We start from the raw sequence: 23214 nt of genomic DNA, 5'->3' as shown, positions 1-23214 counted from the left end.
CCTATGTACAAGAATATAAATACTATAATACTGCCTCTATGTACAAGAATATAACTACTATAATACTGCCCCCTATGTACAAGAATATAACTACTCTAATACTGCCTCCTATGTACAAGAATACAACTACTATAATACTGCCTCCTATGTACAAGAATATAACTACTATAATACTGCCTCTATGTACAAGAATATAACTACTATAATCCTGCCCCCTATGTACAAGAATATAACTACTATAATACTGCCTCTATGTACAAGAATATAACTACTATAATCCTGCCCCCTATGTACAAGAATATAACTACTATAAAACTGCTCCCTATGTACAAGAATATAACTACTATAATACTGCTCCCTGTGTACAAGAATATAACTACTATAATACTGCCCCATATGTACAAGAATATAACTACTATAATACTGCCTCCTATGTACAATAATATAACTACTATAATACTGCCTCCTATGTACAAGAATATAACTACTATAATACTGCTCCCTATGTACAAGAATATAACTACTATAATACTGCCCCCTATGTACAAGAATATAACTACTATAATACTGCCCCCTATGTACAAGAATATAACTACTATAATACTGCCCCTTATGTACAAGAATATAACTACTATAATACTGCCTCCCATGTCCAAGAATATAACTACTCTAATACTGCCTTCTATGTGCAAGAATACAACTACTATAATACTGCCCCCTATGTACAAGAATATAAATACTATAATACTGCCCCCTATGTGCAAGAATACAACTACTATAATACTGCCCCCTATGTACAAGAATATAACTACTATAATACTGCCCCCTATGTATAAGAATATAACTACTATAATACTGCCTCCTATGTACAAGAATATAACTACTATAATACTGCCTCCTATGTACAAGAATATAACTACTATAATACTGCCTCCTATGTACAAGAATATAACTACTATAATACTGCCCCCTATGTATAAGAATATAACTACTATAATACTGCCTCCTATGTACAAGAATATAACTACTATAATACTGCCTCCTATGTACAAGAATATAACTACTATAATACTGCCCCCTATGTACAAGAATATAACTACTATAATACTGCCCCCTATGTACAAGAATATAACTACTATAATACTGCCCCCCATGTACAAGAATATAACTACTATAATACTACCTCCTATGTACAAGAATATAACTATTATAATACTGCCTCCTATGTACAAGAATATAACTACTATAATACTGCCTCCTATGTACAAGAATATAACTACTATAATACTGCCCCCTATGTAGAAGAATATAACTACTATAATACTGCCTCCTATGTACAAGAATATAACTACTATAATACTGCCTCCTATGTACACGAATATAACTACTATAATACTGCCTCCTATGTACAAGAATATAACTACTATAATACTGCCCCCTATGTACAAGAATATAACTACTATAATACTGCCCCCTATGTACAAGAATACAACTACTATAATACTGCCCCCATGTACAAGAATATAACTACTATAATACTGCCCCCTATGTACAAGAATATAACTACTATAATACTGCCCCCATGTACAAGAATATAACTACTATAATACTGCCTCCTATGTACAAGAATATAACTACTATAATACTGCCCCCTATGTACAAGAATATAACTACTATAATACTGCCCCCCATGTACAAGAATATAACTACTATAATACTGCCTCCTATGTACAAGAATATAACTACTCTAATACTGCCTCCTATGTACAAGAATATAACTACTATAATACTGCCCCCTATGTACAAGAATAGAACTACCTAAATACTGCCCCCCATGTACAAGAATATAACTACTATAATACTCCCTCCTATGTACAAGAATATAACTACTATAATACTGCCCCCCATGTACAAGAATATAACTACTATAATACTGCCCCTATGTACAAGAATATAACTACTATAATACTGCCCCCCATGTACAAGAATATAACTACTATAATACTCCCTCCTATGTACAAGAATATAACTACTATAATACTGCCCCCCGTGTACAAGAATATAACTACTATCATACTGCCCCCTATGTATAAGAATATAACTACTCTAATACTGCCTCCTATGTACAAGAATATAACTACTATAATACTGCCCCCTATGTACAAGAATAGAACTACTATAATACTGCCCCCCATGTACAAGAATGTAACTACTATAATACTCCCTCCTATGTACAAGAATATAACTACTATAATACTGCCCCTCGTGTACAAGAATATAACTACTATAATACTGCCCCCTATGTACAAGAATATAACTACTATAATACTGCCCCCCATGTACAAGAATATAACTACTATAATACTGCCCCCTATGTACAAGAATATAACTACTATAATACTGCCCCCCGTGTACAAGAATATAACTACTATAATACTGCCCCCCGTGTACAAGAATATAACTACTATAATACTGCCCCCTATGTACAAGAATATAACTACTATAATACTGCCCCCCATGTACAAGAATATAACTACTATAATACTGCCTCCTATGTACAAGAATATAACTACTATAATACTGCCCCCTATGTACAAGAATATAACAACTATAATACTGCCCCCTATGTACAAGAATATAACTACTATAATACTGCCCCCTATGTACAAGAATATAACTACTATAATTCTGCCCCCTATGTACAAGAATATAACTACTATAATACTGCCCCCTATGTACAAGAATATAACTACTATAATACTGCCCCCTATGTACAAGAATATAACTACTATAATACTGCCCCCTATGTACAAGAATATAACTACTATAATACTGCCCCCTATGTACAAGAATATAACTACTATAATACTGCCTTCTGTGTACAAGAATATAACTACTATAATAATGCCCTCTATGTACAAGAATATAACTACTATAATACTGCCCCCTATGTACAAGAATATAACTACTATAATACTGCCCCCTATGTACAAGAATATAACTACTATAATACTGCCCCCTATATACAAGAATATAACTACTATAATACTGCCCCCTATGTACAAGAATATAACTACTATAATACTGCCCCCATGTACAAGAATATAACTACTATAATTCTGCCCCCTATGTACAAGAATATAACTACTATAATACTGCCCCCCGTGTACAAGAATATAACTACTATAATACTGCCCCCCGTGTACAAGAATATAACTACTATAATACTGCCCCCTATGTACAAGAATATAACTACTATAATACTGCCCCCTATGTACAAGAATATAACTACTATAATACTGCCCCCTATGTACAAGAATATAACTACTATAATACTGCCCCCTATGTACAAGAATATAACTACTATAATACTGCCCCCTATGTACAAGAATATAACTACTATAATACTGCCTTCTGTGTACAAGAATATAACTACTATAATAATGCCCTCTATGTACAAGAATATAACTACTATAATACTGCCCCCTATGTACAAGAATATAACTACTATAATACTGCCCCCTATGTACAAGAATATAACTACTATAATACTGCCCCCTATGTACAAGAATATAACTACTATAATACTGCCCCCTATGTACAAGAATATAACTACTATAATACTGCCCCCCATGTACAAGAATATAACTACTATAATACTACCTCCTATGTACAAGAATATAACTATTATAATACTGCCTCCTATGTACAAGAATATAACTACTATAATACTGCCTCCTATGTACAAGAATATAACTACTATAATACTGCCCCCTATGTATAAGAATATAACTACTATAATACTGCCTCCTATGTACAAGAATATAACTACTATAATACTGCCTCCTATGTACAAGAATATAACTACTATAATACTGCCTCCTATGTACAAGAATATAACTACTATAATACTGCCCCCTATGTACAAGAATATAACTACTATAATACTGCCCCCATGTACAAGAATATAACTACTATAATACTGCCTCCTATGTACAAGAATATAACTACTATAATACTGCCCCCTATGTACAAGAATATAACTACTATAATACTGCCCCCATGTACAAGAATATAACTACTATAATACTGCCTCCTATGTACAAGAATATAACTACTATAATACTGCCCCCTATGTACAAGAATATAACTACTATAATACTGCCCCCCATGTACAAGAATATAACTACTATAATACTGCCTCCTATGTACAAGAATATAACTACTCTAATACTGCCTCCTATGTACAAGAATATAACTACTATAATACTGCCCCCTATGTACAATAATAGAACTACCTAAATACTGCCCCCCATGTACAAGAATATAACTACTATAATACTCCCTCCTATGTACAAGAATATAACTACTATAATACTGCCCCCCGTGTACAAGAATATAACTACTATAATACTGCCCCTATGTACAAGAATATAACTACTATAATACTGCCCCCCATGTACAAGAATATAACTACTATAATACTCCCTCCTATGTACAAGAATATAACTACTATAATACTGCCCCCCGTGTACAAGAATATAACTACTATAATACTGCCCCCTATGTATAAGAATATAACTACTCTAATACTGCCTCCTATGTACAAGAATATAACTACTATAATACTGCCCCCTATGTACAAGAATAGAACTACTCTAATACTGCCCCCCATGTACAAGAATGTAACTACTATAATACTCCCTCCTATGTAGAAGAATATAACTACTATAATACTGCCCCCCATGTACAAGAATATAACTACTATAATACTCCCTCCTATGTACAAGAATATAACTACTATAATACTGCCCCCCGTGTACAAGAATATAACTACTATAATACTGCCCCTATGTACAAGAATATAACTACTATAATACTGCCCCCCATGTACAAGAATATAACTACTATAATACTCCCTCCTATGTACAAGAATATAACTACTATAATACTGCCCCCCGTGTACAAGAATGTAACTACTATAATACTGCCCCCTATGTACAAGAATATAACTACTATAATACTGCCCCCTATGTACAAGAATATAACTACTATAATACTGCCCCCTATGTACAAGAATATAACTACTATAATAATGCCCTCTATGTACAAGAATATAACTACTATAATTCTGCCCCCTATGTACAAGAATATAACTACTATAATACTGCCCCCTATGTACAAGAATATAACTACTATAACACTGCCCCCTATATACAAGAATATAACTACTATAATACTGCCCCCTATGTACAAGAATATAACTACTATAATACTGCCCCCTATGTACAAGAATATAACTACTATAATACTGCCCCTATGTACAAGAATATAACTACTATAATACTGCCCCCTATGTACAAGAATATAACTACTATAGTACTGCCCCCTATGTACAAGAATATAACTACTATAATACTGCCTCCTATGTACAAGAATATAACTACTATAATACTGCCCCCTATGTACAAGAATATAACTACTATAATACTGCCCCCTATGTACAAGAATACAACTACTATAATACTGTTCCTATGTACAAGAATATAACTACTATAATACTGCCCCCTATGTACAAGAATATAACTACTATAATACTGCCCCCTATGTACAAGAATACAACTACTATAATACTGTTCCTATGTACAAGAATATAACTACTATAATACTGCCCCCTATGTACAAGAATATAACTACTATAATACTGCCCCCTATGTACAAGAATATAACTACTATAATACTGCCCCCTATGTACAAGAATATAACTACTATAATACTGCCCCCTATGTACAAGAATATAACTACTATAATACTGCCCCCCATGTATAAGAATATAACTACTATAATACTGCCCCCTATGTACAAGAATATAACTACTATAATACTGCCCCCTATGTACAAGAATATAACTACTATAATACTGCCCCCTATGTACAAGAATATAACTACTATAATACTGCCCCCTATGTACAAGAATATAACTACTATAATACTGCCCCCTATGTACAAGAATACAACTACTATAATACTGTTCCTATGTACAAGAATATAACTACTATAATACTGCCCCCTATGTACAAGAATATAACTACTATAATACTGCCCCCTATGTACAAGAATACAACTACTATAATACTGTTCCTATGTACAAGAATATAACTACTATAATACTGCCCTCTATGTACAATAATATAACTACTATAATACTGTCCCCTATTTACAAGAATATAACTACTATAATACTGTTCCTATGTACAAGAATATAACTACTATAATACTGCCCCCTATGTACAAGAATATAACTACTATAATACTGCCCCCTATGTACAAGAATATAACTACTATAATACTGCCCCCCATGTATAAGAATATAACTACTATAATACTGCCCCCTATGTACAAGAATATAACTACTATAATACTGCCCCCTATGTACAAGAATATAACTACTATAATACTGCCCCCTATGTACAAGAATATAACTACTATAATACTGCCCCCTATGTACAAGAATATAACTACTATAATACTGCCCCCTATGTACAAGAATACAACTACTATAATACTGTTCCTATGTACAAGAATATAACTACTATAATACTGCCCCCTATGTACAAGAATATAACTACTATAATACTGCCCCCTATGTACAAGAATACAACTACTATAATACTGTTCCTATGTACAAGAATATAACTACTATAATACTGCCCTCTATGTACAATAATATAACTACTATAATACTGTCCCCTATTTACAAGAATATAACTACTATAATACTGTTCCTATGTACAAGAATATAACTACTATAATACTGCCCCCTATGTACAAGAATATAACTACTATAATACTGCCCCCTATGTACAAGAATATAACTATTATCATATTGTCCCCCCTATGTACAAGAATAGAATAGTAAAAATGCTATAATACAATAATCTTTAGGTACTATTCTTTACAGCGTTAATGCATATTTTTTCATATATTGAAACTCTCCAAACGCTATAATTTCCTGAATCTTAATAAATCTTATCCAGGAGTGATGTTATCATGGAATGATTGAATAGGTTACATATTGCTTGGAAGAAGTAGGTTCCCTCCATGGTGACCTGATCTGACTCTTCTGATACATTCCCGTCAATAGTAAATAAAGAAGAACTAGACCGTAAAATGCTAATTCACATGCTCCAGAAGAACTTTCTATAGCAGAATATTTATACCTACTCTTCCTATAAACAGTCTGCTAGAGATAGGAGTCAGGAAATTAAATGTTTGGCTACAAGGGACGGCCATATCTATTCAGGGACTGGAAATCCCCGGTAAATGAATGGAGTGTCTGCCGTCTGCAATCACTGTACATTATCTGACTCATTACACCTTTCCCATACATGTTATATTGGATCTGAAATTTCCCGAGAACTTGTGACAAAGTAATAATCGATTGGCACATTTTTTATTTAGCTTTCTCTCTGCCATCTACCGAGGACCATAAAGAGCTTTCCAGCGAGAACCTGTTTATTTACTTGTTATCCTTTTTTTTATTGCTCTCAGCTCGCTCACGTTTTATCATGTCCGCTGTATCTCTATGAAAAACATGGCAGCATCGTCTGGGCGAGTAGCGGGACAGACCTGCCATATTTTATACTCCGCATTGTTTGCAATCGCCACTCATGTTTGTTTCTATGTGCCGCACTAGAGATGATTGTAATGTTTTATTTAGTGCTAGCGTTCGGTCCACACATTATAATTGGAGATGAGCGAACTTACTCGTTTACGGCGTTTTTGCACTCGAGCACCGCTTTTTCTGAGTAACCAACTACTCGGGCGAAAAGATTCGGGGGATGTCGGGGGAGACAGGGGGTTGCACAGGGGAGTGCGGGAGGGGGGGGGGGGGAGAGCTCCCACCTGTTCCCCACTGCTACCCCCCGCTCCACCACGCCGCCCCCCGAATCTTTTCGTCCGAGTAGTCAGTTACTCGGAAAAAGCGGTGCTCGAGTGCAAAAACGCCCTAAATGAGTAAGTTCGCTCACCTCTAATTATAATCATAGGTTATAATCTGGTGGGGTCAAGGAACCCCTAATTGTAGGGCTATTACACCTGGTGAATGGCACGATGAGCCGTATGCTTTAAAGAAAATCTGTAATAAATAAAACAGCGCTCCAATATGCAAGAAGCCCTGCATGTTGGCAATAAAGGTGTATGCTCACCTATTGGCGTTGCGCTCGGTGCACATCCACCCTTGGCACTCTCAATCACGGCTGCAGCCTTCCCCAGGTAAGTGCCGGCAAAGGGGACTCATATGTAGTAGGGAGAGCAAATTGGCACTGCCGTGAAAAGATCACTCTGGACGCTGGATATTGCTAAGTGACTTTACCCTTGGGGCTTGACAAAGGAGAACTGCAACGCGGAAATGTGTTGCCAGTAAAGTTACTTCTAAATATCCAGCACCCAGAGTGATCTTGCCACGGTAGCACCAATTAGCTCTCCCTTCTTTTGTTCCCTTGACTAAAAGGGAATATGTCATCAGCTCTCACAGCCCTCTGTCAGAGAAGCATAAGGTAGTAACAGACACTCTGATTACCATGATATGTCAGCTATATGAATCTGACCAGTAGTTTGGGAAAAGACCTGAAGTAGTCATTGGTATTCATGAGCTGCAGGCTAGCCCCGCCCACCCCTCCAATCACTGATTGACTGCTCCTTGCTTATTACTGCACATAGAGATATAGATGTCAGTCAGTGACTGGAGGGAAGGCTTGGTGGGGCTATCCTGCATCTCATGAATATTGAGAACTACTTCCTATAGGCATCTGTGTGTGGCTACCACTAATAAAATGCAAGTTTCTCCCAAACTAATGCAACGATGCATGCAGCAGACATATAATAATAATGAATCATGAAATTGAGTATTAAACACAAGGCAAGAGCTCACAGAAGATAAGGAAGTATACACTTATAGTACTATACATAGACTCACAAAGCTTTTTGTATGTATATATTACCAGTCATGTTTGTGAATAAGCAGATAAGAGGTGCAGTGGGGTGTGTAGGGAACACAGTGGGAAGAAGGGAATTGGGTTTCCAAGAGTTAATGTAAAAGTAAGGTAGATGAAGAAGAGTTTGAATTAGGGAATATGATAGGCCTCCCTTAAAGCTGTGGGCAGTCGGAATTTATCTGATTGTCTAACATAGTGCATTCCAGAAAACTGGTGCAGCTTGTAATAAATCTTAGAGACAGGAGTGGAAGGTCTGGATTTGAGAGAAATTTAGGCTAAAGTCATTAGCACAGTGAAGACGTTGGTTAGGGTGGTATATGGAGATGAGGGAGGAAATTTAGGGAGGTGCAGCACTGTGGAGAGCTCAATGGATGGAAATGAGGTGTTTATATATTTGACGGGCAGCCAGTGCAGTGACTGCCACAGAGTGGAGCCATTGGTGCAGTGACTGGCACAGGGTGGTGGCATCATTGTCATTGCTTGACAAGATCAGCCTGGCTGCTGCACTCAAGATGGATTGCAGAGAGGAGGGTTTGGAGAGGGGAAGCCTGATCAGTAGCGAATTGCACTAATCAAGCCAAGAGTGGATAAGGGTGACAGAGTTTTTGATGTCTCCATAGTGATTAAAGGGTGGATTTGGGAAATGTTTTTGAGGTGCAGGTAACATGACCAAGCAAGTGACTGAATATGGGCAGTAAAGGAAAGGTCGGAAACAAATATGACCCCAAGGCAGTGGGTGTGCCGCCGAGGACTTATGGTGATACCGCAAACTGAAATAGAGATATCAGGATTATGTTGTTCAGTAGATGGCAAAAACACAAGAAGTTCAGTTTTTGAGAGTATAAGTTTTAGATAGAAAGATGACAAAGTGTTAGAGACATCAGACAGTCTGTTGTTTTGTAGTAGCGAGGGTGATGGAAGAAGAATATAATTGGGTGTCATCAGCGTAGAGATGATAGTCAAACGAAATCTACTGATAGTTTGTTCAATGGGGGCCGTGTAGATGGAAAAGAGAAGAGGGCCAAGGACCAAACCCTGGGGAATCTCAACCGGAAGAGAGAGGGAAGAAGCAGAGCTGGCAAAGAGTTTGGAGATGAAGAGGAGATTAGAGATGGGTTGGTAGTTGGCAGCATAAGACGAGTCAAGATACCAGAAGAAAGAGACAGATTGAATATAGTTATGAGGTGATCGATGACAGTCGGGAAAAACACTTAATGAGGTGAGAGGAAATAGGGTCACTAATGCAGGTTGTGGGGCGAAAAGAAGAGCGGAGCCTGAAGACGTCTTCTGTTGGGTCAAATGCTGACAGTGAACTAGAGGAGGTGCAGCAGAGAAGACGATCAAACCTAGTCGAGGACTGTGAAGTTATCGCATGCCGGACATTGTCAATTTTCTCTTTGAAAGGCCGCCAGAACTTTAGCCCCGAGATCCATCATAGGGGGCTGTATTTTAGGGCTGAGCCGCGAGTGAAAAGTGTCATACAGTCTTTTTGGGTTGTTGGATAATGCGGAGATGAGAGAGGTGAAGAAGGCTTGTTTGGCATGGTGAAGGGTAAATCTGAGCATGAATTTGTAGTGGAGGAAGCTGCAGACATTTGTGATTTTCTCCACATGCAGTCGACATAACTAGAGCGCCGCCAAAGGAAATGCATTTGAGGTGTAAGTCGGGGTTGCCACGGTCTGCATCGGGAGGGTTGGATTATGGGGGGCACCACTTGTTCCTGTAAAATTTTAAGAGTTTTATTGTACTGCTCAGCAGCCGTATCGGGACGAGAGAGAGAAGAGATCGGGGATGGCAATGACTATAATTAGTCTGAGAATTGCTGGGTGTAAACGGCCTGAAGATTTCTGAGTGTGTAGTAGGTAGGAGTGTCCTTAGAATGACAAGAATACTTGACAGTAAAGGAACATATAACTGTAATCAGCGTGCCTGTCATTACCTTGTGCCGCTCTCAGAGAAAAGATGGTGACAGGTTCCCTTTAAAATTGTGGTCTGAGCAGACTTTAGGGTGCTGCAGCTGTGAGGGTGCCGCAGCGCTGGCTGATGCTTGTCCTATAGAACAGCTAATAGATACTGAGGACATATCACAAGTACGTTGAAGGACCGGGAATGTGTCCTCCGTTGGGTAAATTACCTCTTCATTGATTTAGATGTGGGATGAACAAGACCCGGATACTGAATGGCTTTATAGAAAATCCATCAAACCAGCTGGCAAGTCTGGATAGCAGCAGCCATCTTTCCTTGTGTACAACTGATCACACGTCCTGTAGAAGGTAGCGTTGAGTCCTATAGGCAATGACACTATCCAACGATATGTGGTATGAATTGTTAGTCAATGGGCCTTATTGAGGGCTACGATGGAGAAAGACCCTGCTCCTACTCTGTTGCACAACACCAGGAGAATAATCTTGTTTTGGGTTTTGCTCTTCCTCTCCATATGCCGTATAGCAATTAGTCATATTGATCCCAGTTGATATACAAAGTTTGGGTCAAAATTCTGGTCAGTTGGAGAAGCTATCGGCTTTCGATGTAAAGCAAAATAAAAGGATTCTCATTGAGGATTATCGGATTATTATTACTGATATTTTATCATTAGGATAGGCCATCAATAGCAGATCAACACGGGTCTACCGCTTAGGATCCCCACCAATAAGCTGTTAGCCAGGCTAGAGTACTTGTGTACTGAGCTGATTTCTGCAGGAAGCAGACAGCTCTGTTCCCACTGCAGTGGCTAGACTTGGTATTACAGACAAAATTCCCTTTGAGGTGAATGAGAGCTTCGCCTGTAGTACCAAGCAAGACCACTGAAGTGGGAACAGAGTTGTCTGCTTCCTGCAGAAATTAGCTGCGTGAGGACCCTTTACGGCGGACCTCTGCCAATCCACTATTGATGGCCTATTCTATGCATAGGCCATCAATAGTTTACAAGTATACGACACCTTTAATTCAACACCTAAAACACTGATACTTTCTTAACCCTGGGGATCAAATAAAGTGCTCCTGCTCTCTATTTTTAGGAGAAAATCTGTAAACCGACACTTTTCTGTATAGTGAGACCACCGCCTTTCATTAGTAAGAAGGAGCAATCAGCGAGAACTTTCCCCTTCATCTCCTGGCCTCCAAACAGGAGACTTGAAATGCACATGCAGGTTAAATCCGGAGGATCCCTTTAATCAAAACTCCAAGATACATCCTGTGAACATACTGATGGGATCTTCGTGACTTACATGGAGGGATATTTTGTCGACAGTCCAGATCCTACACTTACTTTTTTGCCGGTGACCCACTTTAAGTAACATTTCCTTGCCTAACCAGTGTCCTCAGTGATACTGACTTGTTTTCCACCCGCTGTCTGTCTAGCCTGCTTTAAATTTTTATATATGTACTTCTAAAAAATTGATTAGCTGGCTGGCTGCCTGCACTTCTGCTCTGTATAATAAGGATTTAATATACGAAAAACTCCTCTGACTTCTTTCTGGTGCTGTTAAACTGACCCAAATTCTGGAGCGCCATGCACACAGGTTGGGTATATGGCGTGTGATATTCCGCAGAGCTGACCCCAATACATGTGTCATCGCATTGAGCACCCTGTGCTATATTTGTGTCTTATATAATATGGAATGACTGTCACAATCTCACATACAGAAAATACAGAATATTGTCATGTATCCAACCCTGCCTTCAATCTGGACAAATTGTATGGAATTGACGGTAATGAATCAAATTATATTCTGAATACAAATCATTCATTTCATTCCAATTATAATGGCTATAAATAATCTGTTTCATTCAATGCTATCTCCATGGTATTGTCCATTTTGGAGATCTAGCGAAACCCCAGTTTTAGTCTTCCACTAAGCTTAACGGGTCATCACTTGGGGATCCTCAATCGAAGATACATCTATGTAACTTCTGATGCATTGTGAATGATTACATCACTTGTGCAGTATACAATTCTAAAAAGGTGAACTATTGGGGTACAGAACAGGAACTGGAAAGCACTGGTATAGACCCTGTCTTCATCGGACCGTATTTCTTTCTTTATTCTGCTCTGTTTTTTGTCTATTCTTCTTCTATTCCAGTTTTCTTCCTCTGGAGGAGAGGTAATTTGCATAGTGCATGTTTCCCAGGGAGCATTGCCAGTAAGACTCCCTACACCAGGTGAATCTCCACAAGGAGAACCAATATCATCTAAAAAGTTGCATCCAAGGCAGCTCATCCAGCCACCTAGAACACTGCTCTGTAGTGCCAAGGAGCAAAAACTCCAATAGAATGCCATCTGCAGATTGGTGCCACCGGTTTGTCTGATATCTCTTGTCTTGTTCAAGGTTTTTTATTGAGATAACGAGCGTACAGGTTACTTTCGGCATAAGACACATTGCTGATACAACTTGTACAAATAGCTTGAATGTAACTTACAATAGAAAAAATGTACAATTTTTTATCACGGTGTGGGGAGAAGGAGAGTAGGAGAGGAAAAAGGAAGGGGGGTAAGGTAAGAAGAAAGTGAGAGGTATGAAAGTTCATGAAGTTTGACTCTGAGCTGAGCCCCGAGTCATGGAGGCGGGCCATTTCTCCCTGCCTGCATCTTGCAAACTGACAGCTTTCTTCCCTTTTCTGTATAGGGACAGAGCTGTCATTCTGCATGTTGTGGGCAGCGAGAGGCCAGCATGGTCCACCTCCATGACATTGGCCTATGTATAGGTGGCGCTACAGAAAGAGCTAATTTACTAACCTACTACCTACCGCAGTTGGATCTCTGCAAGGAGAATCAGCGCCTTTCAAAAACTCCATTCCTCATTCACATTTCATATCTAAAAGACTGTGCCCACATTTTGCTATTGTAACTTTTTTCTTAAAGGCCATGTGAAGCAGTTTTTCCTTCTTAGGGTATGGTCATACGGTGGATTTCACAGCGGAATTTTCAGTGTGAATTTCAGCTCTAAAAACCGTGTCAAATTCTGCGGGTTTTTTTTAATGCAAATTCGCACATGGATTTAGCCCTGTCGGTGGGGAAGATCCACATGCGAAACTTTGACGCAAAAAAAATTGCGTTTCCACGTCAAGAAGTGACATGTTATTTCTTCATGCGGTAACACGTTTTTCTGTGTCAGAATTCCGCAAGTGGATTTCGCCCATTAAGAGGTTGAAATCCGTGCAGATTCACGGCAGATACATATTTTGCGTCGGTTTTCAGAGGCGGAATTCACTGCAGAAAATTCTGCAGTGAATTCTGCCATGTGACTATACCAGTATGACTATACCAATTTAGCATAGTGAAGCAACAGCCTTGTGTATACAGCTCCTGTGCAGACCAATGCCAATCAGAGTGATGTAGCCACTGCTCCACTATGACAGATTGGTAACAGTCTCATCTTGCAGTCTTAGGCTGGCTTCACACGACTGGATTCCTAATGTGGAATCTGCGCCTGAACTCTGCGCGGAGGATCCGCAGTAAATGACACGCATTGAAAGATATGTACATTTGTTATATCCTTCACACTCGCAGACATGAATTGCGTGTTCCGCGAACAGAGAAAAAAATCGCAGCATGCTCTATTTTGCTGCGGACTCTGCATGGACGGCCTCCATTGAAGTCAATGGATGCCGTCTGACCCGAAGCCCATATGCAATTGACATTGCGGATGGGCTGCAGGTACCCGTGTCATCGCCTAGCGACGGCACAGATATAAAAAAAAAATCTGTACTGCGCATGACCGCCTACAAGACTCCGCGGTCATTTGCATTACAGATTTTGAGGATATGTAGGATTGCTGGACAGGGTCACAGACGGATTCCGGACATGTACACCCACGTTAAGGTACTTTTACACAAGGATATCAGGGATTGGTGCGTTAGCCCCAATTTGGTGGTAGTTTTGTTTACAGAGAAGTAGCATTTTTCTATTTGGTTTATAGAGTGTCTCGTTCTTCATGTTTTTGTGGTGTAGTCTTAAGGGCTTATTTAGACGACCGTATATCGGCTCGGTTTTCACGTCGAGCCGATATACGGTGTCCTTGTCTGCAGGGGGGGGGGGGATGGAAGAGCCAGGAGCAGGAACTGAGCCCCCACCCTTCCCCGGCCTCCTGCAGACACGGACACCGTATATCGGCTCGGCGTGAAAACCGAGCCGATATATGATCGTCTAAATAAGCCCTAATTGTTGGAAAATTAATCCCCCCAAATGATCGCACTGCTTCTTTGAAATAAAAATAAAAATATTGCATATGAAAGCTCTGTGTGATAAGACGTATTCACACCATGCGGGCAAGATATGACTTTTGCTGCTCTTTTCCCCCCCCCAAAAATCAGTGTTTTCACATGATTTAGAAAAAAATGTGACGAAATGGCAATGTGACCGCACTATGTAATCAATGGGTCCTCCTGGAATACTTGTTTAAGGTTCTGTTTTACCCTGCAGCATATAGCACTTCAATACAAATCCATATTTTCCCCACATCACACAACCCTTTATATTTCCCTTTAATTGCCAGTGTCTTGTCTGTCATCTTCTACGTTGCCTGCAATGCCTTGTGTTCTTCGCTGTACTCTCAGCCGCAGCTGATCCTTGCAATCATCTCATTTTTTGCTTTTTTTATCATTCTTTGATGCAACCAGGGAAGTAAATGTCTTAAAAGAAACTATTATTGTGTCCTCCCTAATTCTCTGCAGCAGTATCATTGACCGAAATGTGAGGATCTTACCCTAAAACACCATTGCATGCAATAAATGATAACCTGTCGCTTCTCGCAGAGCACGCTCTTCACTGTACGGTAATCAGAATATTCCAGCTATCGCTTTAGAATGAAAAAAATGTATCTTTATCCCCAGCTCCTGCCGAGCGAGGTCTCTCCGTCTCATTGATTCAATTGGCACACATGGAAAAGTATTCAGTGAACCTCTAATACCCGTTAAAGTGCATTACACGTGCGATAAAGTACCTCCCGCTGTACATTATAAAAATATTACCAGCAACAAGTTCCATCTTCCATATAAATGCTCAGCGCGGCAGCCTGAACACTTTCTACCAACGTGAAATTGTAGCAGACCTCTTACTGCTGAAGTACTGATGATATACACGTAGATTTTTTTTCCATTTATGTGCAGACTTCCTAGAGGTCAGACCTACAAGACTAGATTGCTTGCATACGTGGTTACCTTGCAGCTGGCAAGCTATAGACTACAGCTATTGCCACTGAATAGACATTTTTACATTCCCAGTGGTTTTTGATTAGGTGAATAAATGCCAGCCCTCTGCCAGTCATAGGACTGTTTGATGATATCATTTTATTGCTGCTTCATATAGAAGGGATAACTAATGCAGAGAGGTTTTCTGCAGCTTCAGATGTATAGAAAAACAAGGGTTTGATTATATACAGCTGAATGGATGGACGTAATGAATCTGCTAACTGATGCTGAGACTTCCTGCTGGGAGAGGGGAGAAAGAGCTGCATTATTCAGTCTAGATACAGAACTAAAGTTGTTGCAGTGGATTTGTTTTTCCATTAAACAACACTCTATCCTATATTTTATATCATATTACCAGATCTATCTCTGAATTGAATCTGCTAATGATCAATAGGGCACCAAGCGGATGTCAACAAGAGTAAAGTTAAAAAAAAATCTCCTCGTTTCTGAGGGCGATTGACTAGCTATTAAAAGATACTAGGTACTTTATTTTTACACCTCTGCATGAGAAATTCATTTATGTGGGTTTGAGTCCACTTCTGTTTGTACCCTGCAGTATCAAGATGTGAAAGCAGTCTGAAAGGAAGATTTATTCCATTAAAAGGACACTAACTTTTCAAACATAGAAAATCACTCTATAAAAAGACCATTTGGGCTATCTAGTTTGTGCCTATGTTATTTCCTTTTTATCTCTCTCTTAGAAGAGAGATTACCATTTCCCTGAAACTAAGTCCGGACACAAAAATAAGCTCCAGCATGATTTTTCAGGATTTTTGAGGATGCTTGAAATATAAACCCTACTCCAAAATAAGCCCTGGTTACAGTTAATAAAAAAAGTCAATTGAAATCATGTCCAGGTAGCTATACATGTAAAAAAGTAAAATCTTTTGGAGCAAAAATTAATATAAGACCCTGTCTTATTTTTGAGGAAAGAGACAGCTTTAATTCATTTATTGTTAATTTTTCAACCACGTCTGCAGGAAATGTATTTCGAGTATCCACTACTCTTTCAGTAAAATAATATTTTCTGTCATTACTTATGGTCTTTTCCCCAAACAATCTCAAATTGTGCCCCCTTGTTCTAGTGTTTAGCTTCCTAATAAGAACACTTCCCTCCTGAACCTTATTTATACCTGTAACATATATAAAGGTTTCCATTATGTCTCCCCTCTCCCTTCTTCCTCACATAACCTATATAAAGTTTTTTTTCATCATGTCCCCCTCTCACTTCTCTCCTCCTGTAAAATATATAATGGTTTCCATCATGTCCCCCCTCTCCCTTCTTTCCTCCTGTAACATATATAAAGGTTTCCATCATGTCCCCCCTCCCCCTTCTCTCCTCCTGTAACATATAAAAGTCTCAATCATGTCCCCCTCTCCCTACTTCCCTGCTGTAACATATATAAAGGTTTCCATCATGTCCCCCTCTCCCTTCTCTCCTCCTGTAACATATATAAAGGTTTCCATCATGTCCCCCTCTCCCTTCTCTCCTCCTGTAACATGTATAAAGGTTTCCATCATGTCCCCCTCTCCCTTCTCTCTTCCTATAACACATATAAAGGTTTCCATCATGTCTCCCCTCTCTCTTCTTCCTCAAATAACCTGTATGAAGGTTTTTTCATCATGTCCCCCTCTACCTTCTCTCCTCCTCTAACATATATAAAGGTTTCCATCATGTCCCCCTCTCCCTTCTCTCTTCCTGTAACATATATAAAGGTTCCCACCATGTCCTCCCTCTGCCTCCATCCTCATGTGTACACATATAAAGGTTTCCATCATGTCCACCTCTCCCTTCTCTCCTCCTGTAACATATATAAAGGTTTCCATCAAGTCCCTCCTCTCCCTTCTCTCCTCCTGTAACATATGTAATGGTTTCCATTATGTCCCCCTCTCCCTTCCCTCCTTCTGTAACATATATAAAGGTTTTTCAATCATGTCCCCCCTATCCCTTGTCCCCTCCTGTAACACATATAAAGGTTTCCATCATGTCTCCCCTCTCTCTTCTTCCTCAAATAACCTGTATGAAGGTTTTTTCATCATGTCCCCCTCTCCCTTCTCTCCTCCTGTAAAATATATAAAGGTCTCCATTATGTCCCTCATCTCCCTTTCTTACCTCCTGTAACATATATAAAGGTTTTCATCATGTCCTCCTCTACCTCCTCTCCTCCTGTAACTTATATAAAGGTTTCCATCATGTCCCCCCTCTCCCTACTTCCCTCCTGTAACATATATAATAGTTTCCATCATTTCCTCCTCTCCCTTCTCTCCTCCTGTAACATGTATAAAGGTTTCCATCATGTCCTTCTCTCCTCCTGTAACATATATAAAGGTTTCCATCATGTCCCCCTCTCCCTTCTCTCCTCCTGTAACATATATAAAGGTTTCCATCATGTCCCTCCTCTCCCTTCTTCCCCCTGTAACATATATAAAGGTTTCCATCATGTCCCTCCTCTCCTTTCTCTCTTCCTATAACATATATAAAGGTTTCCATCATGTCCCCCTCTCCCTTCTCTCCTCCTGTAACATATATAAAGGTTTCCATCATGTCCTCCTCTCCCTACTTCCCTCCTGTAACATATATAAAGGTTTCCATCATGTCCCTCCTCTCCCTTCTCTCTTCCTATAACATATATAAAGGTTTCTATCATGTCCTCCTCTCCCTTCTTCCTCCTGTAACCTTCTTTCCTTCAGGCTATACAATTTAAATTCTTTAAAGGGGTGAAATACTATAGATGACCTATCATTAGGATAGGTCATCAATAGTTGATTGGCTGGCGTCTCCCACTCGGGACCCCGACTGATCAGCACCACAAATAAACGAATAGTGGCAGGCGCTTGTAACTGCAGGTGCGGCTCCCATCGATATGAATGAGAGCCGTTGCTGCAATTACAAGTGTCAGTCACTACACAGAGGTCAGCGCAAAGGCTTCCACGCCGACCTCTGTGTATTTGTGGCTGCGCCTGTTTAGCTGATTGGTTGAGAGACTGACCCCAGCCGATCAACTATTGATGACCTATCCTGATGATAGGTCATCAATAGTATTTCACTGGAAAACCCCTTTACGTCTTTCCTGATAAGTTTTGTTCCCTGAGAACTTCCAATATTTTTGTAGCTCATCTTTGGACTCGTTCTCTTTGTATGTCTTTCTGCCACCAGAACTAAGTGCAGTATTCCAGATATGGTCTCTGATAAAATCTCATCAATCTCATTCACTGCTACTGTAAATTCTGCTGATTTGCCACATAGCTTTGGAAGATCTGCAGCATTTACACCCCAGGGGGCTGTACCCTTAGGATCTGAGCAGCTTCAACAAGGGCCAAATTATTATGTGTAGAAGACTGTATTAAAGCATCTGCAAAATGGCAGGTCTTGTGGGATGTTTCTGGCACGTAGTGGTTAGTAGTTACCAAATGTAGTCAAGGAAGGATAACTGGTGAACCGACAACAGAGTAATGGGCACCCAAGGCCCATTGATATTTGTGGGGGGTGAAGGCTATCCCACTGGGTCCATTTATCCAGGAGAGCTACAAACTAAAGAAAGATGTCATATCACAGGGTGCATAGCAGCAGGCCAGAGTGCCCACACAGACTCCTGTTCACCATCAAAAGGACCTACAATGGGCATTAGAACATCAGAGCTGAATCTTTGAGCAGTGGAAGAAGGTGGCCTCGTCTGAATCCCATTTTACATCATATGGATGGCCAGGTGTGTGTGCGTCACGTGGGGAAAAGATGGCACCAGCATGCATGAGGGGAAGAATACAAGCTGGTGGAGGTACTGTGATGCTCTGGGCATTGTTCTGATCAAAACCTTGGGTCCTGACATTGAAGTGGATGTACCACCTTCCTCCTGCCTAGCAGTGTAATGCCCCCTGCTACACTCCAAAAATAGTTCAGGAATGGATGAGTAACCTAACAAAAAGTGCATTTGTGATAACTTGGCCTATAAATTCCCCAAATTCTCAATCCGATCGAGTATCTATGAGATGTGTTGGAAGAGAAATCCAATCCATGTAGGCTGTACTGAGATACCTGAAGGACTTAAAGGATCTGCTGCTAATTTCTTGTGCCAGATACCACGGGGCACCTTCAGAGGTCGTGTGGAGTCCACAGAGGACCTACACAATATTATGCAGGTGATTTCAATGTTATAGCTGACGGGTATATTTTACAATATATGATATATATATATATTTTCCATATGCAGAATCCCAGATGAGCCAGTCTCCTTTTATCAGGCATACATACACACACACACACACACACACACACACACACACACACACACACATACATATATATATATATATATATATATATATATATATATATATATATATATATATATATATATATATATATATATATAGACTAGGAAGGTCTTGAAAATGGTAAATGGCGCCTTTCACCCTACATAATAGAACCTGTACATGTTAATTTAATATGAACTGATTTGATGATTGCCCGTCGCCTAGGGGTTGAATAAATAAGATTACAAGTCGATACAATAATTGGGCAGTATAATCACCATTTCTCTCTCTGACCCCTGTAGTTTCCTCATGTTATGTTAATGTCCCAGGCGCAGCACCCCTCCTTTTGTACGTTGCATGAATGCAGCCTCTCATTGCCCTCTCTAATAGTCTACCATGTACCCTGTTGTCATTGACGGGCCCCATAGCCGAAACCGGCCAGAAAACAAGATTTCGCTTGGAGTTCTGCTGCAGTATTGTGTTATTCAATAGCAATGATCTCTAATGGGTTGGTAGCGTATCAGGATACACAGCTCTGGTATTCTGATTGAAATGACACAAACTTGTGAGATAGATCGTTTTTCACAATGTGATGAAGTCATCTGTCTTGCTCCTTAAGTGATGTGTGGAGGGAAAAAAAATCTGATATTTGTGAGACAAAGAGGCAGCCAGTTATCTGCCTCATACCTATCTACTGCCAGCATTGTCCTTTCCTTCGCCTTTGTTCTCAAATACTAGCAGTTAAATTGTATGTAAATGTATGCAAATGAGATGCCGTCTAATAAAGGGAATCATTAGATGGAAGAAATATTTAGTGTAGAAGAATAAGCAGGTGGCTTTTTCCTAGAGCAAAATCCAGCAAAATAAAAAAAAAAAGGTTCAACATTACACCACAAATGTTGCAACCTAATCTAACATGAAATAATACCTAATGGCACTTAAACATAAGATAGGCTATCCAGTCATAGATTGGTAGGGGTCTGCCACCTGGCATCCCCTGCCGATCATCTGATCTCTGGGTTGGTGCAAAGGTTTCTACTGTAATTACCAGATTTGGTGCTACAGGTGAAGCTCCTGCTAAAGTGAATGGCCTGTAATACTAAGCCTGTCCACTGCAGTGGGAACGGAGCTGTCTGCTACCTGCGGAGATCAACTCAGTGCACAAAGTACAACGGCCCAGTGAACAGCTGATCAGCGGGAATCTTGTGTTAGAGACCCCTGACAGTTTACTATTGATTGCCCATCCTGTGGATAGACTATCAATAGTTTACAACTGTACAACCCTTTTAATAATAAAATGTCTTGTGATTCAGATAGTGGCAAACTATTGCAACAGGTTGTCGTGTCCAGTATCCTTAGTAAAGTTTATTTCACTACCCTCATTGATTATACCGAAGACTGAAGACCCAATAGCTCCATACTTCCAGAGTGATCACTGTGTGACTCTCTAGGCCTTGGATCCAACAAGTCCCGAGGATTCCTAGCAGTATGCAGAACATCCTACATACACCTGTGCTGATAAGAGAAATCACTTATTGATCGCTTCTGCCTAGTTGATCTCTCCTGTGCTGACCTGGAAATTATAGTTTTGTTCATGTGGCTGCCGATTGGCTGCTCGAATCTAATTTCCTGTTAGTGTACAATAGAGCAGTGCAAGACGATGGAAGAGATCTATATGTTGTACGGATGGGCATTGTGCTTGGTGGGTTTATATTGGTATTGCTGCACTTTGAGCACTACTATGGGATTATTTCATGGCCCAATCTTTATGGTGGGTAGAATGGGCTATTCTTTTTGGATCTCAGTACCATGCAAGCAGTACTTTTTGTCCTACACCACTGAAATAGGAGTGAAGTATGGACTATCAGCAAGGGGTATCGCTGTGTAGGTGCTTTGTGGCCTTAGGTTTGGACCTGCGTAGAACACAGTTTTTGTCTTGAGATTACAAATGTACTGTACATATGATTGTTTGTCTGCCGTACGGTTTCATAAATTGTCAGCAGCACGTTCCCCATTCACACAATCCGAGTTGAGAAATGAGCGCTTGCTCCTTCGTCGGCTTAGTGGGTGCAATGTCTCCTGGCCTGATGATGGGGTGAAGTGAAGGTTCTTGCCCGTAAGGTCCTTAAGATGGTTCACACAATTAAACACTGGTTGCCGTGGGAAGAGAGGAAGATGTGTAGCTAAATGGAGTCAGTATGGAGCACTGGGGCAAAGAGAATGCAACCTCCGTTGCCGTAATACCTAGATATTCCACTCTTCCGATGGCAATCAGTGTTTGATGAAGGGCCTCCAGTCTAAAACGTCACATCTGTGGATTACCGTAAATAAATCACAACACTTGGGCCACATCCCCTTTTCACAACGTCATGCTTCTTTGTTGAATGAGTCCCAAAAAGTGTCTGAAGGTCAATGATAAATGTGGTGCTAAACATATAAGGCAATTTGCACCAGAAAACTGGTGACTGTTCAATAGTAAATCTACCCCAGTGGATCCTCCAGTGTTAGAGAAACCCTTTGTTGGGGCTTTTAACTCTACCTAATAGAAGAAATCGCAGTCCCATTCTCTAAATTATACAGTGCTCCCTCATGGAACAACCAGTATACGTTGAAAATGTTGTATGTTGAAATTATAAATCTATTCAAAACTGGTAGTTTTTCCTGAAGCCCCCAAAATATCAACCAAAAGTAATGGAAAATGAAGATGAGATCAAATTAAGCAGATAATTAATAATTAAAGTAAAACCTTACATAAAGTAGTCCGTAAGGCTGTAAATCA

General features: G+C 39.7%; 1 protein-coding gene and 1 long non-coding RNA gene across 4 annotated transcripts in view; one reads left to right on the top strand and one right to left on the bottom strand.

Annotated features, from left to right (window-relative positions):
* Window positions 1–8372, bottom strand: part of LOC136625272 (uncharacterized) — a 48332-nt gene extending 39960 nt beyond the window's left edge. For both annotated transcript variants that reach the window (XR_010792530.1, XR_010792531.1), the window contains exon 1: window positions 8208–8372. This is a non-coding gene — a long non-coding RNA (uncharacterized lncRNA). The remainder of the gene's footprint in view (window positions 1–8207) is intronic.
* The window catches only part of ZBTB20 (zinc finger and BTB domain containing 20), a 642654-nt gene that overhangs the window by 195381 nt on the left and 424059 nt on the right, over window positions 1–23214 (top strand). The gene's annotated exons all lie outside the window — the stretch shown is intronic.

The sequence above is a fragment of the Eleutherodactylus coqui genome, chromosome 4 (assembly GCF_035609145.1).
Source record: "Eleutherodactylus coqui strain aEleCoq1 chromosome 4, aEleCoq1.hap1, whole genome shotgun sequence".
Classification (NCBI taxonomy): Eukaryota; Metazoa; Chordata; class Amphibia; order Anura; family Eleutherodactylidae; genus Eleutherodactylus; species Eleutherodactylus coqui.
The sequence above is the reverse complement of the archived record's forward strand: the minus strand, read 5'-3'. Positions and strand labels throughout refer to the sequence as shown.